The sequence below is a fragment of the Delphinapterus leucas genome, chromosome 20 (genome assembly GCF_059928025.1).
Source record: "Delphinapterus leucas isolate spDelLeu-1000000601 "Yukka" chromosome 20, BTC_Dleu_Yukka2, whole genome shotgun sequence".
NCBI lineage: Eukaryota > Metazoa > Chordata > Mammalia > Artiodactyla > Monodontidae > Delphinapterus > Delphinapterus leucas.
The window spans coordinates 2861553-2873915 of record NC_143148.1 but is presented as its reverse complement, the minus strand read 5'-3'; the positions used below and the strand labels follow the sequence as shown (position 1 = coordinate 2873915).

Below are 12363 nucleotides of genomic sequence, written 5' to 3'. Positions count from 1 at the left end.
AGTAATGAAGACCCAACGCAGCCAAAAAATAAATAAATAGATAAATTTATTTTTTAAAAATTAAATATTCTTTAATATTCTCATTCTATATCTTGTCAACTTGAAATTCAGGAGGCTGTTTGCAGGAAGCTATCTGAACTAAAATAACTTGACATATAACCATTTACCTTGAGACTCTAAAGCTGGTTTCATGTTCTTGTTCTAGGACACTGTATGTATTACCCATGTTGCATGATATAACCCACTGACTGTCCTCGTGAATAGTATTTTTTGTTTAAGGAGTACGTTCTCCTGGTGTGAATGAAAAAGCTTTTGTAAGTGTGGTCTTCCTTGCTTAGGTTTACGCAAACAGAAATTTTATCAGATTTTAAAACCACAGAGCACATACTCTAGATTTAAAGGGAAGTTAGTGACTCAAGAATCAAATGTATGTGGGGACCATGTTTGGGGTCAGACTCAAGGAAACCTGCTGTGAAGAAAAAAATTATTTTTTAGACACTCAAGGAAATTTGATTATGGACTGGGTGTTTGATAATATCAAGGATTTCTCAACGGTTTTGTTGAGTGTGGAAGTGGCCTTATGAATAGTTAAGAAAATGTCCGTCTTATTATTTTTTAGAGATGTTTTTGTAGTATGCAGGGGTGTATTGACGGGATGGCTGAGATTTGCTTTAAAATTCTTCTGTAAAGAGATAAAGAGACAAAAGGGGATCAGAGCAAACATGCAAATGATGATTGTTGAGCCCAAGAATGGAGAGACAGTGGCAGGCAGTGCTGTCCTTGTACCCATGAGTAGATATGAAGCTTTTTCATAGTAGAACTTAACATATAAATTACAAATATGCAGAATATCTTCTTTTCTTCTTCCTCACCAATCATCATGTAGGTCTTCCTTACAGAGAGGGCTGGCTCACAGGCCCCTGAAACCCAAATTCAAACACATTCCCCAGACACCTCTGTCCGCTCCCCCCAGCACGCCCTGTCCCCTGGGACTCCCGCTCCACCATCTTCCTCATCAGTCTCTGCAGGCTTCATTGGCAACTTGACCCCTTCCTCACCCTTACATCCAATTGATCAATCCCTGAGCCCACCTGCTCTGTCCCTTCTCTGCTTCTGCCCCCTGTGGTCCACTCCACAGCTGAACCCCCACCCCGATCCTGTCCCCTAACCCCAATCTCCAGTCTATCCCCCCAGCTTCATCCTCCACAAGACTTTTGCTGGTCAAGACGCTTTCAAGGCATCCCATGCGGGGCAGAGGCCAGCTTCCTTTCTTGGTCTCTAACCCTCCACCACCACAGTCCCTGCACTCGTCCATTATCAGGTCAGCCCAGGAGGCAGGTTTAACACACCCAGGACTACAGAACACTGAATCCCAGGGAGCTAATTCCCCCTCTTCAGCACCCTTTAAATTTTTTTTTAAAAAAAGTTGAGTGAGTAGGGACTTCCCTGGTGGTCCAGTGGTTAAGACTTTGCCTTCCAATGCAGGGGTTGTGGGTTTGATCCCTGGTCGGGGAGCTAAGATCCCACATGCCTTGTGGCCAAAAAATCAAAACATAAAACAGAAGCAATATTGTAACAAATTCAATAAAGACTTTAAAAGTGGGCCATGTCAAAAAATCTTAAAAAGAAAAAAATGAGTAGGGAATTCCCTGGCGGCCCAGTGGTTAAGACGCTGCACTTCCACTTCAGGGAGCACGGGTTCAATCCTTGGTCAGTGAACTAACATCCCACATGTTGCACGGCCAAAAAAAAAAAAAAGTAAAGTACATATAACAAGAAATTTTACCATCTTAACCATTTTAAAGTGTACGTTCACATTGTTGTGCAGTCATCACCACCATCCATCTCTAGAACTCTGTGTATCACACTCTGTCCCCATTAAACGCAGGATCCCCCCCGACTCCTCCTCCCCCAACCCCTGGCCACTACCATACTTATGGGATCTTAGTTCCCCAACCAGGGATTGTACCCAGGCCCTCAGCAGGGAGAGCACAGAGCTCTAACCACCGGACTACCAGAGAACTCCCCAGACTACTTTCTGACTCTTTGAATTTGCCAACTGTAGGCACCTTGTATAACTAGAATCACACAGTATTTTTGTGACCGATTTATTTCACTTAGCAGAGGGTCCTCAAGGACATTATTGCTAGAAAAGAAGGGAGGTAATTTAAAGGAAAAAGAGGGGTAAGTCCTAGTTGGGGTGCTAGAATGAGAGAGTAATCTCGAAGGTGGGGAAAGAAGGGCTGGTGTTAATAAGATGCTAATTGCAGCCATCACAGCAGAGTGGTTAAGAGCAAGGTGTGGGTGCGAGTGCACGGCGTGAATTTCCGCTCTGACATGCATTAGCTGTGTGACTTTGACAGGTCACTTTAACCTCTCTGAGCTTCAGTGTGCTCAGCTGTAAAATGAGGGTGCTGGGAATTCCCTGGCGGTCCAGTGGTTAGGACTCTGTGCTTTCACTGAAGGGGGCACATGTTCGATCCCTGGTTGGGGAACTGAGATTCGACAAGCTCAGCGGTGTGGCCAAAAGAAAGAAAGAAAGAAAGAACATAAAATAAAATGAGGGTGGGACTTCCCTGGTGGCGCAGTGGTTAAGAATCCGCCTGCCAAATGCAGCGGACACGGGTTCGAGCCCTGGCCGGGAAGATCCCACATGCCGCGGAGCAACTAAGCCCGTGCACCACAACTACTGAGCCCGTGTGCCACAACTACTGAAGCCCGCGCATGGCAACAAAGACCCAACGCAGACAAAATTAAATAAATAAATACATAAATTTATTAAAAAGTAAAATAAAACGAGGGTGGCGATGATAACAGCAACTTCCTCCCAGAGTCGTTGTGAGCTTTCATACACAGTGAGTACCTAATGAATGAAGGAACGAAAAGGTTTTTTCCTCTTCCTGGCTCGTCCTTGCCCTTCGTGTGGGCTTCTAGACATCCTGTCCATACTTCAAAGCTGAGCTGACACATCACCACCCCGGGAGACCCCGTGAATATTTGCCACCCATAAAGTGCTCGAATGGAAATGACTTTTTTCAAACTATTTCTCAGCCGGAACTTTGTGCCAGGCCTGTGCTGAGCATGGAGAATCTGAGGATCAGTTGAGCAAGGTCACAATCTCCTGGAGGAGAAAGACAACTGAGCAGAGAGGATTAAACAGAGCAACCAGTACTGCTTTGAAGGTAAAAAGTAAGTAACGCATATACACTGCTTGATAGCTATTACCTGTATTATTACTGTTTATTCATCTTTACAATGCAATGACCACCGCCTCTCCTGGAGGCTACATCAAAATTTTAAACTTTTGGGGCTTCCCTGGTGGCGCAGTGGTTGGGAGCCCGCCTGCCGATGCAGGGGACACGGGTTCGTGCCCCGGTCCGGGAAGATCCCACGTGCCGCGGAGTGGCTGGGCCCGTGAGCCATGGCCGCTGAGCCTGTGCGCCCGGAGCCTCTGCTCCGCAACAGGAGAGGCCACAGCAGTGAGAGGCCCGCGTACCGTAAAAAAAAAAAAAAAAAAAAAAAAATTTTAAACTTTTTTTTTGGCTATGTTGGGTCTTCGTTGCTACGCACGGGCTTTCTCTAGTTGTGGCAAGCGGGGGCTTCATTGCGGTGTGTGGGCTTCTCATTGTCGTGGCTTCTCTTGTTGCAGAGCACGGGCTCTAGTCACGTGGGCTCAGTAGTTGTGGCGCACGGGCTTAGCTGCTCCACGGCATGTGGGATCTTCCTGGACCAAGGCTCAAACCCGTGTCCTCTGCATTAGCAGGCATCCGCTTAACCACTGTGCCACCAAAGAAGCCCCCAAATTTTAAACTTTTGACAAAGCCATAGATGGGGGGAAAATAGTCTCCCTTTAGAGTCTTATTTCATTTCCTAGGGAGATGGAGGAAATGTACATGTTTGTTGGCCAGATTTATCTTCCCTTCTGTGAATTGGCCATTTGTACCCTCCCTGCATTATTCTATTTGTTTCTTTTTTTTAGCTTTTACTTATTGATTTACAGGAATTCTTTATTCTGGATATTGACCCTTTGCCTGTTACTCTGCCTGTGGCAGATATTTTCTCCTGGCCCGTCCCTTTTCTCCTCACTTTGCTTACACTGTGCCTGAAGTCTTGGATTTTGATAAAGTCCAAGAAATCAATTTTTAAATGCTTTTCCTCACCTTACTCTCATAAACACACTTTCCTGTAAGATCTCATACTTTACAGTATTGTTTTAGATGTGTAGTTGCTTGAACCTTCTGAAATTTTTTTGAATGACGTGAGGTATTTAACTTCCTTTTCCCAATGGAGAGACAACTGAATAATCCTGGTTACTCAGAAAAACAGCCCAAATAACTAATTTATCCAACAGATAGGATGAGCAAATGCATCGTATGTAAATTATCTTATTAATCCCAGCAGCCCCAAGTGGTAGGTGTTATCAGCCTCGGTTTTTTTGTTTTGTTTTGTTTTGTTTTTTTCCAGAGAAGGGAACTAGGTGTAAAGGAATTAAATGATTTGTCCAGAGGATACATGACAAGACTGAAAGAATTGAGATTGGTTTTCTTACGAGTATCCATCTATGTCACATAATTGGGAGGGGAAACTTCCTTTGTTTAGCTGTTTAGGAGGTGGGTTTCCAGGCATTCCAATGATAGGTCAGTATGAAGAGGGGAGAGATAGATTTTAGAGTAAGACTCTTAATTCACCCCTCACTATTTCCTTGTTGTTTTGTTTGCCGCACTGAGTGGCTTACAGGATTTTAGTTCCCAGACCAGGGGTCAAACACGTGGCAGTGAGAGAGCCAAGTCCTAACCACTGGACCATCATGGAATTCCCAACCCCTCACTACTTCTTATAATAACCAGTCATTTAGTGCAGGAGACCAGGTCGGGGAGCCTTCAGGGGGTTGAGAGCTCGGCCTCCTGACCCAGATCTACCACAAACCAGCTGTGCAACTTTGGGAAGTGAATTAACTCGGTCTCAGTTTCCTTATCTGTAAAATGGGGACAATGAAGTTCCTACCTCACAGGCTATGGTGAACATCAAGTGAGTAATACACATGCTTCACATATATTGACTGCTCAAGAAATGTCATCATGTTATCATTATTACTAAGCACCAGGTTCTCAACACGGGGAAAATTCCACAAGTGGTCCTGATAGTTCAGATAATTAAAGGTTGTTCTTAAAAGAGACTCAAGTTTGAGGAGCTCCCTCAAGGCCCTGGGGAGCTGGGGAAGGCTGCTGAATGACTTCTTGGGTGAAGTTTTCTTCCCAAAAGAGAAGAAGGCAGTGAGGAGACAGTGTCTAGAATCTCATTCTATGTCTTACTCTCATTTTTCTCAAACTTCCGTCATTCATATATCTCTTTATCAACGTTTGCCATGTCTCTGCATTAATGGATACCACCTTATGACTGTTTCCATTTCCACATAACATCTGAATATAAGTAAATAGTCATTTATCTAGCATTTTTATTGTAAATGATCTCGTTTTGTAAAACCCTTTCAAAAGGACCTTTACAAAGGAAACTTTAGAGCAGCCTTATAAACCGAAAGCCAGTTTCATGTGCCATTACAAAAAAAAAAAAGGAAATAAAATCAGGATTAATAAATCATAGCTAGAAGCTGCTGCTTGGTGTGGTAAATTGAATTACGGCCCACGTTTTTCATCTTCCTGCTGTAGCATAACACATTTTCCTCTTGCTGTAGCCTCATGGCAAGCCAGGGCGTGGAGAAGTAAACCCTGATTATCGTGAGGCTGTGGTAAAGGGTAAAGATGTATTATTTCCATGAGCCTTGTCCCTTTGCTGATTGTGCTTTGTATCCTTTCACTGGAATAAACCACAGCCGTGATGAGTTCAGTGAGTTCTCCTAGTGAATCACCAAGCTTGGGGGTCATCTTGGGGATTGGCAACACAGCTCTCAAACCTTGGGCCAGCAAAGATGACCACCGTTCTACCAGAAGTTGAGTGCTGTTGACATCTCTTTGGGGCTCCACGAGTAGCTGACAATTTATTCATTCAACAAAGACTTATGAAACAGCTGTTACGTGGCAGATGCTGTCTTGGGTGACTAGGACAATCAAGATATATGACTTGATGACGTTTACCTGCTAGTCATGAAAACAGACAATGGACAAATAAACCCAAAAATATAAAATAAAATATAGTTTGTGCTAGTTCTATGAGGTACATGACGTATGGTGAGGCCACTTTCGATGGGAGGTGGTCTTTTTGAAGAGGTGGCATTTTGAGCTAAATCCTGAAAGGTGGAAAGGAGCCAGTTATGCAAGAATCTGTGGCAGGGAGAACAGCATGTGCAAAGGTCCAGAGGGACAACAAGGAGGCCAGTGTGGCCAGAGCAGTCAGGCAAAGGAGGCAGTGATGGGGGATAGGGTCAGAGAGGCATCCAGGGTCTTGAAAGCCACAGTAAAATCTTTTTTTCTTTGGCCGTGCCGTATGGCACGTGAGATCTTAGTTCCCCAGCCAGGGACTGAACCCGTTGCCCCTGCAGTGGAAGCGTGGAGTCTTAACCACTGGACCACAAGGGAAGTCCCCCACAGTAACATCTTTTTTTTTTTTTTTTTTTTTTTGCGGTACGCGGGCCTCTCACTGTTGTGGCCTCTCCCGTTGCGGAGCACAGGCTTCGGACGCGCAGGCTCAGCGGCCATGGCTCACGGGCCCAGCCGCTCCGCGGCATGTGGGATCTTCCCGGACCGGGGCACGAACCTGTGTCCCCTGCATCAGCAGGCGGACTCTCAACCACTGCACCACCAGGGAAGCCCCACAGTAACATCTTTGAATGTTATTGTAGGTGTGTTGGGAAGCGATGGAAGGGTAGAGGAAAAGTGTGATATAATCTGATTTAGATTTTCAAGGCATCACTGAAACTATTATGTAAGGAATGATACAGAAGGGGCTATAGGTACAGAGGATCAGTTAGGAGGTTGTTGTACACCAGGTGAGAAACAATTGCATTTGGTGGTGGCAGTGTGTGTGGAAAGCAGTGGACAGATTCAGGGAATTCTTTGGAGGTGGAGCTGAGAGCCCTCACAGATGGTCGGAATGGGAAAAGTGAAAGGGAGGAATCAAGGATGACTTTGGGGCTATGAACCTGACCAGCTGAGTGTCCTGCAGTGCATTAAGTAGGGTCACGTTTGTGTGTGTGTGGAGAAAATCCAAAATTCCCTTTGGGGCATGTTAAGTGTTCGATACCCGAGTTTCTGAGGTCAGCACCAGGAGAGCCTGAATTACTCAGATATCAGGATTCGAAGACTCTGGGGGTGAGGGTTAGGAGTGGGCTCAGAAAACTGCTCAAAGAGCACAGGCATCTAGCAGGGGCAGTGACAAAAGTAGGCTCCCGGTACTGTCCGCGGTTCTGAAACCCTTCAGGCGGATCTGTCCGTGGTGCTGAACCGGCCGCTCCTGAGCTGTCCGTGGTACTAAACCTCTAGGAACAAGAGCTGGAGACTCTCTCTCCCTCTCTCTTCCTCCCTCCCTCCTTCCCTCCATCTCTCTCTGTCACTTTTTCAAAGTACCCACCCTCCTGGGAAAGGCCCCGCTGTTGCCTGGAAACAAAGCGCTCTAGAATGAAAGCAAATGAGGGGGAAAAAATCTGCAGTCATTTTTAAGAGGCAGCTTTGGCTCTTAGGACTGCAGGACCTGGCTACATCTTACTATTAACACGAAGTTTCCAAAACATCTCTGAATATAGGAAAACAAGCGAAAGATGTGCCAGAACTCAGGCTGTTGGTTACGTTGGATTGGGGGAGGCAGGGAAATGAGATGGGGAGTGACGAGCCCTTCGTTTCTATGTTGTGACGTGGGGGCTACAAGAGGGATATTATTGTAGATTTATATAAATACATCACTGCTATATTTCATGCCAACCTGAATTTCAAACATTTGAAATCATGAGCTTTGGGTGGCACTTTTTGAAATGACAAGAAGCCTTGTGATTTAAAAATGCCTTGGGACTTCCCTGATGGTGCAGTGGTTAAGACTCCATACCCCCAATGCAGGGGGCCCCGGGTTCGATCCCTGGGGAAACTAGATCCCACATGCATGCCGCAACTAAGAGTTCGCATGCTGCAACTAAGGAGCCTGCCTGCTGCAACTACGATACAGCGCAACCAAATTATATATATATATATTTTTTTTTTAATTTAGAAAAAAACTAAAAAAATATTCCTCAAAAATCCACACTTGCGAATATGATCAATTGTGTAAACTGTGTTTGTTATTTTCGTATCATCTTAGCTGGTGAATAAACATGCCGGCCATCATTTGTTAGGATTAGTCTTGAATTATGTAGGTTTTGAATTGTGTAAGATCTTAAAAAATGAGTCCCTGGGGTAAAATCCAACCATTCTTGGATTGATGAATGAATGAATGAATGAATGAATGAACACGTTTGTCATTCCCAAAGATCTGGTCACCAGGGAAGCCACAGCTTTTCCCACCACTATGAAGAGACAGACATTCACAAAGCACCCACTATGTGATGGATTTTGCAGGGGACACCCAGGAGGCCTGAGGCATTTCCCCTTTTACTAAGTGGATGATTTCCACACCTCTTCAAGGGGGAGGAAGGTTTGCGGCTTTGATTTGAGCTCGTTGATCAGGTAGAGGCACTGAAATCTGGCTCTTACATACTTTTCTGTCCTCTCATGGCATTGTCAGCCCAGTGGGTTTTGATATTTCAAATTCTCTAAAGAAGCTGTAGCTCATTACATTATATATTTTTCTTGCCTACTGTCTGTCTCAACTTCTAGAATTTAGGCTCCATGATGGTAGGGACTATCTGTTTCTATTTCATCCCCAAGCCTCCAGCATCTAGGACACTTCTTCTAGATGGTCTATGAATTTTTCGAAGGGTTAAATGAATGAAAGGTGATGTTTGTAAACACAAGATATCCCAATATCTTAAGTTGGTAACTCACTAAATTAAAAAGAAAATGAGTGAACTGAACTAAGCACATCAGTTGGCTGGATGCAGCCCAAGATTTGCCCGGTTGAGTCCTCCAAGGTCATGGAATCCCTACTGAGAAAGACTCTGCCATGGGACCACGTCATGGCCAGGAGAAGTGATGTTCCCTCCTCCAGTCCGTCAGTGGTGGCCCAGAAGGCAGGGTTGTGTGCCACCAAGCGTGGAATCTGGTCAGTAAGGATCACCCCACAAGGATAAGAACTTACTTTATCCCTTTTAACAATTTCAGGGAAAATTAATCACATTGTGTGGTTGCATCTATTTACCGTGGCCCTTCCCCCAACTAGCAGACACTTAGGCTATTTCCAAACAGTAATCATTTGGAAGCCTCAGACGCCTTGAGAGAGACCCAAATTCAACTGTAAACCACACAGCCATGATTTAACCCAGGGCAATCTGTTGCCAAAGACCTTCTTGTTTCACGACTACTGAAGATTCTTCAGTTTACTCTGCAGGCAAAAAGTAAAATGACTGATGTGAGAAAAACTCACTTAGTTGCCAAAAAACTTAAAGCATCCAGTCACTTGGGGTGTCTAGGGTGAAATATAAAATAACAGAGAGTTCCCACGTCTGCTTAGAGAAATACGTGCCCACAGAGCTTTTCTGTGGTCTGACTGATGGGGTTCACATTCTAAAGACAGAATCTTTATAAGTCAAGTAACATTTATTGATAGCTTATCGTGTCCTCAACAAGATACTATCCATAGGGTGATGTTATTATTCTCATTTTACAGAACAAAATAGATCTTTGTGGACTGATATGGAAAGGTCTCAAAGACACATCATTGTATGGGAAAAAAGCACGTTGCAAAGCCACAGATGGAGTCTGACATCCCTTATATGAAAAAACCAACAACACGTAAAACAATGTCAGATATTTTCTGTGGATGCACAGATGTGTATGTAAAGGCTTGCCAAATTTAAAACACAAAACGTATTTAAAAGAAAAAGCTCACAAGACATTACCGAGTTTATCAAGGTTACATTTGTTTGTTCATGATGAAAACCCACTAATTTTTTTTTTTTTTTTTGCCACACTGCACATCTTGCGGAATCTTAGTTTCCCAACCAGGAATTGGATCCAGGCCCCCGGGAGTGAAAGCACTGAGTCATTTCACTGAAGGACTCGAGTCGCTGAACTTCCAGTGAATTTCCCCCCAAAAACCACTAATTTTGTTAAACGATTATCACAGTCAGAAAGTTCATGACAGACCCTCAAATTTCAGCATGGCAAAACTCACGGATAAAGTTGATTATGCTTAAATTCCAGGTTTACAGGAAGTTTTTTGTTTTGGGGGGATCAGGACTAAATAGGATGACCCTGCTATATTTGGTTAATCTCAGGGTGTAAATTAATTTTTCTTCCCGGACTATGGCATGCCGTGAATGTGACAGTTTTGCTTCCACGTGTACTGCTTACCAAATAAGAAGTTAAAAATCCTAAAATCCAAACATTGACCATTGTATTTCAATGTCACAGATGTTAGCAATAAAAAAGTAAAAGTGCACCTTAACATCAATGAAATATGACATATCGATTTAATTATGACAACTTAGTCAATAACAACAGTGCGTATATCATAGTAAGAGGCTGATATGCATTTGACATTGTTATTATGGGATGGGTAATATTAGCCAAGATAAGAAAAGTCAGGCCAGTATCAATGTATTTGCAGATATGCACACACAAATTCCATTTCTTTCTGTAGGCACAGAGATGTATGTAAATGAAAAGTAAAAGCACACTCCCAGTGCACCCCAAATCCACAGCAGTCACTCACCTCTAGAGCAGAGACTGGGGTTGCTGAAGTGAGATCAGCAGGAAATCTTGATCTTTGACAGAGAAAATGTTTGTACTTGTTGACTGTCAAGAAAGAAAAATAAAATAATAAGTTTAAAAGAGAGATTTGGAGAAGGTAAGTTCCTCTCTGAGAGGTGAACTATGAATGGTCTTGCCCACCCTAATTCCCACTGTCTAGCACACAGCAGTCACCCTTCTGATCCCTATTAAACCAGATCACCTGGCTTATACAGCCAGTAAGTAGCAGAGTTGTGATTCAGACCTGAAACTCACAGGCTCTAAAACCTACTCCACCCCACAGACAGCCTACTTCAGAAGGCTTTTCAACACCACAAGAGACAGCCCTCCCCTTCCCAGCCTCACCCCAAAATAGGGTTTGTAAATTCCCCAGGGAGGGGGCTGGGGGATGGCGGTCAGTTCTCCACAAGAGTCCTCTCCTCCCAGAGAGGATCCTGGATCCATCCTTGGGCAGCCAACCTGTTTTTCTTTCCATCCCTGGGAGACAATTGATTGCCATGGAAACCCACATCATCCTCCCAAAGATCCAGACCACCAGCGATGGGAAAGACAGTCCTACCTTTTGATTCCCTGGTTTGTTGGGCCTGATAGGATAAGATGAGGGCTGTGTGTGTGCATGTGTGTGTACAGTATCTCTTGAAGGTTTCTAAAGAAACTGATAATTGTGGTTACCAGAAGAGAATCCGGTGTTGGAAGATTAGGAGAACGTTGTTTATTGTCTTATATTCTCTGTCCCTTTTGAGTGTTGTATCAAATAAGCTCTTAAATAAATAATAAAGGCATAAGGTGGAAAAATATGTATGTTTTTAAAACATTAGGATAAAATGAATAAAGAATTGGGATACAATTTTGACATGAGGTGTACAGTGATTTAAAACTTCTTTATGGGACTTCCCTGGTGGTACAGTTGTTAAGAATCCGCCTGCCAATGCAGGGGACATGGGTTCGAGCCCTGGTCCGGGAAGATCCCACTTGTCGCAGAGCAACTAATAAGCCCGTGCACCACAACTACCGAGCCTGCACTCTAGAGCCCATGAACCACAACTACTGAGCCCGCGAGCCAATACTACTGAGACCGCGTGCCACAACTACTGAAGCCCGTGCGTCTAGAGCCCATGCTCCACAAGAGAAGCCAATGCAATGAGAAGCCCGTGCACCACAACGAAGAGTAGCCCCTGCTCGCTGCAACTAGAGAAAAGCTGACACACAGCAACTAAGACCCAATATAGCCAAAAATAAATGAATAAATAAAATATTAAATTACTTAAAAAAAAAACTTCTTTCTGAAATCAAAGTCATGTACCCACATACTTAAGAAAAATCAAATAGTTCTGAGTGGCAGATGCATGGGAGGTAATGGGGGAGGGATGGAGTGGGGGTTTGGGATCCGCAGATGCAAACTATTATACAGAGAATGGATAGACAACAAGGTCCTCCTGTAGAGCACAGGGAACGATATTCAATATCCTGGGATACACCATAATGGAAAAGAACATAAAAAGAATGCATACATATGTATATCTGAATCACTTTGCCGTACAGCAGAAGCTAACAAAACGCTGTAAATATGTCA

At 44.0% G+C, this 12363-nt stretch overlaps 1 protein-coding gene across 1 annotated transcript in view; it reads right to left on the bottom strand.

The window, feature by feature from the left end:
• The window catches only part of SMIM17 (small integral membrane protein 17), a 36051-nt gene extending 24722 nt beyond the window's left edge, over positions 1 to 11329 (bottom strand). Inside the window, exon 1 of the mRNA XM_089902028.1 lies at positions 10753 to 11329. The gene's annotated coding sequence lies outside the window, so the exon portion shown is untranslated. The remainder of the gene's footprint in view (positions 1 to 10752) is intronic.
• Between the last annotated feature and the right edge of the window lie 1034 nt (positions 11330 to 12363).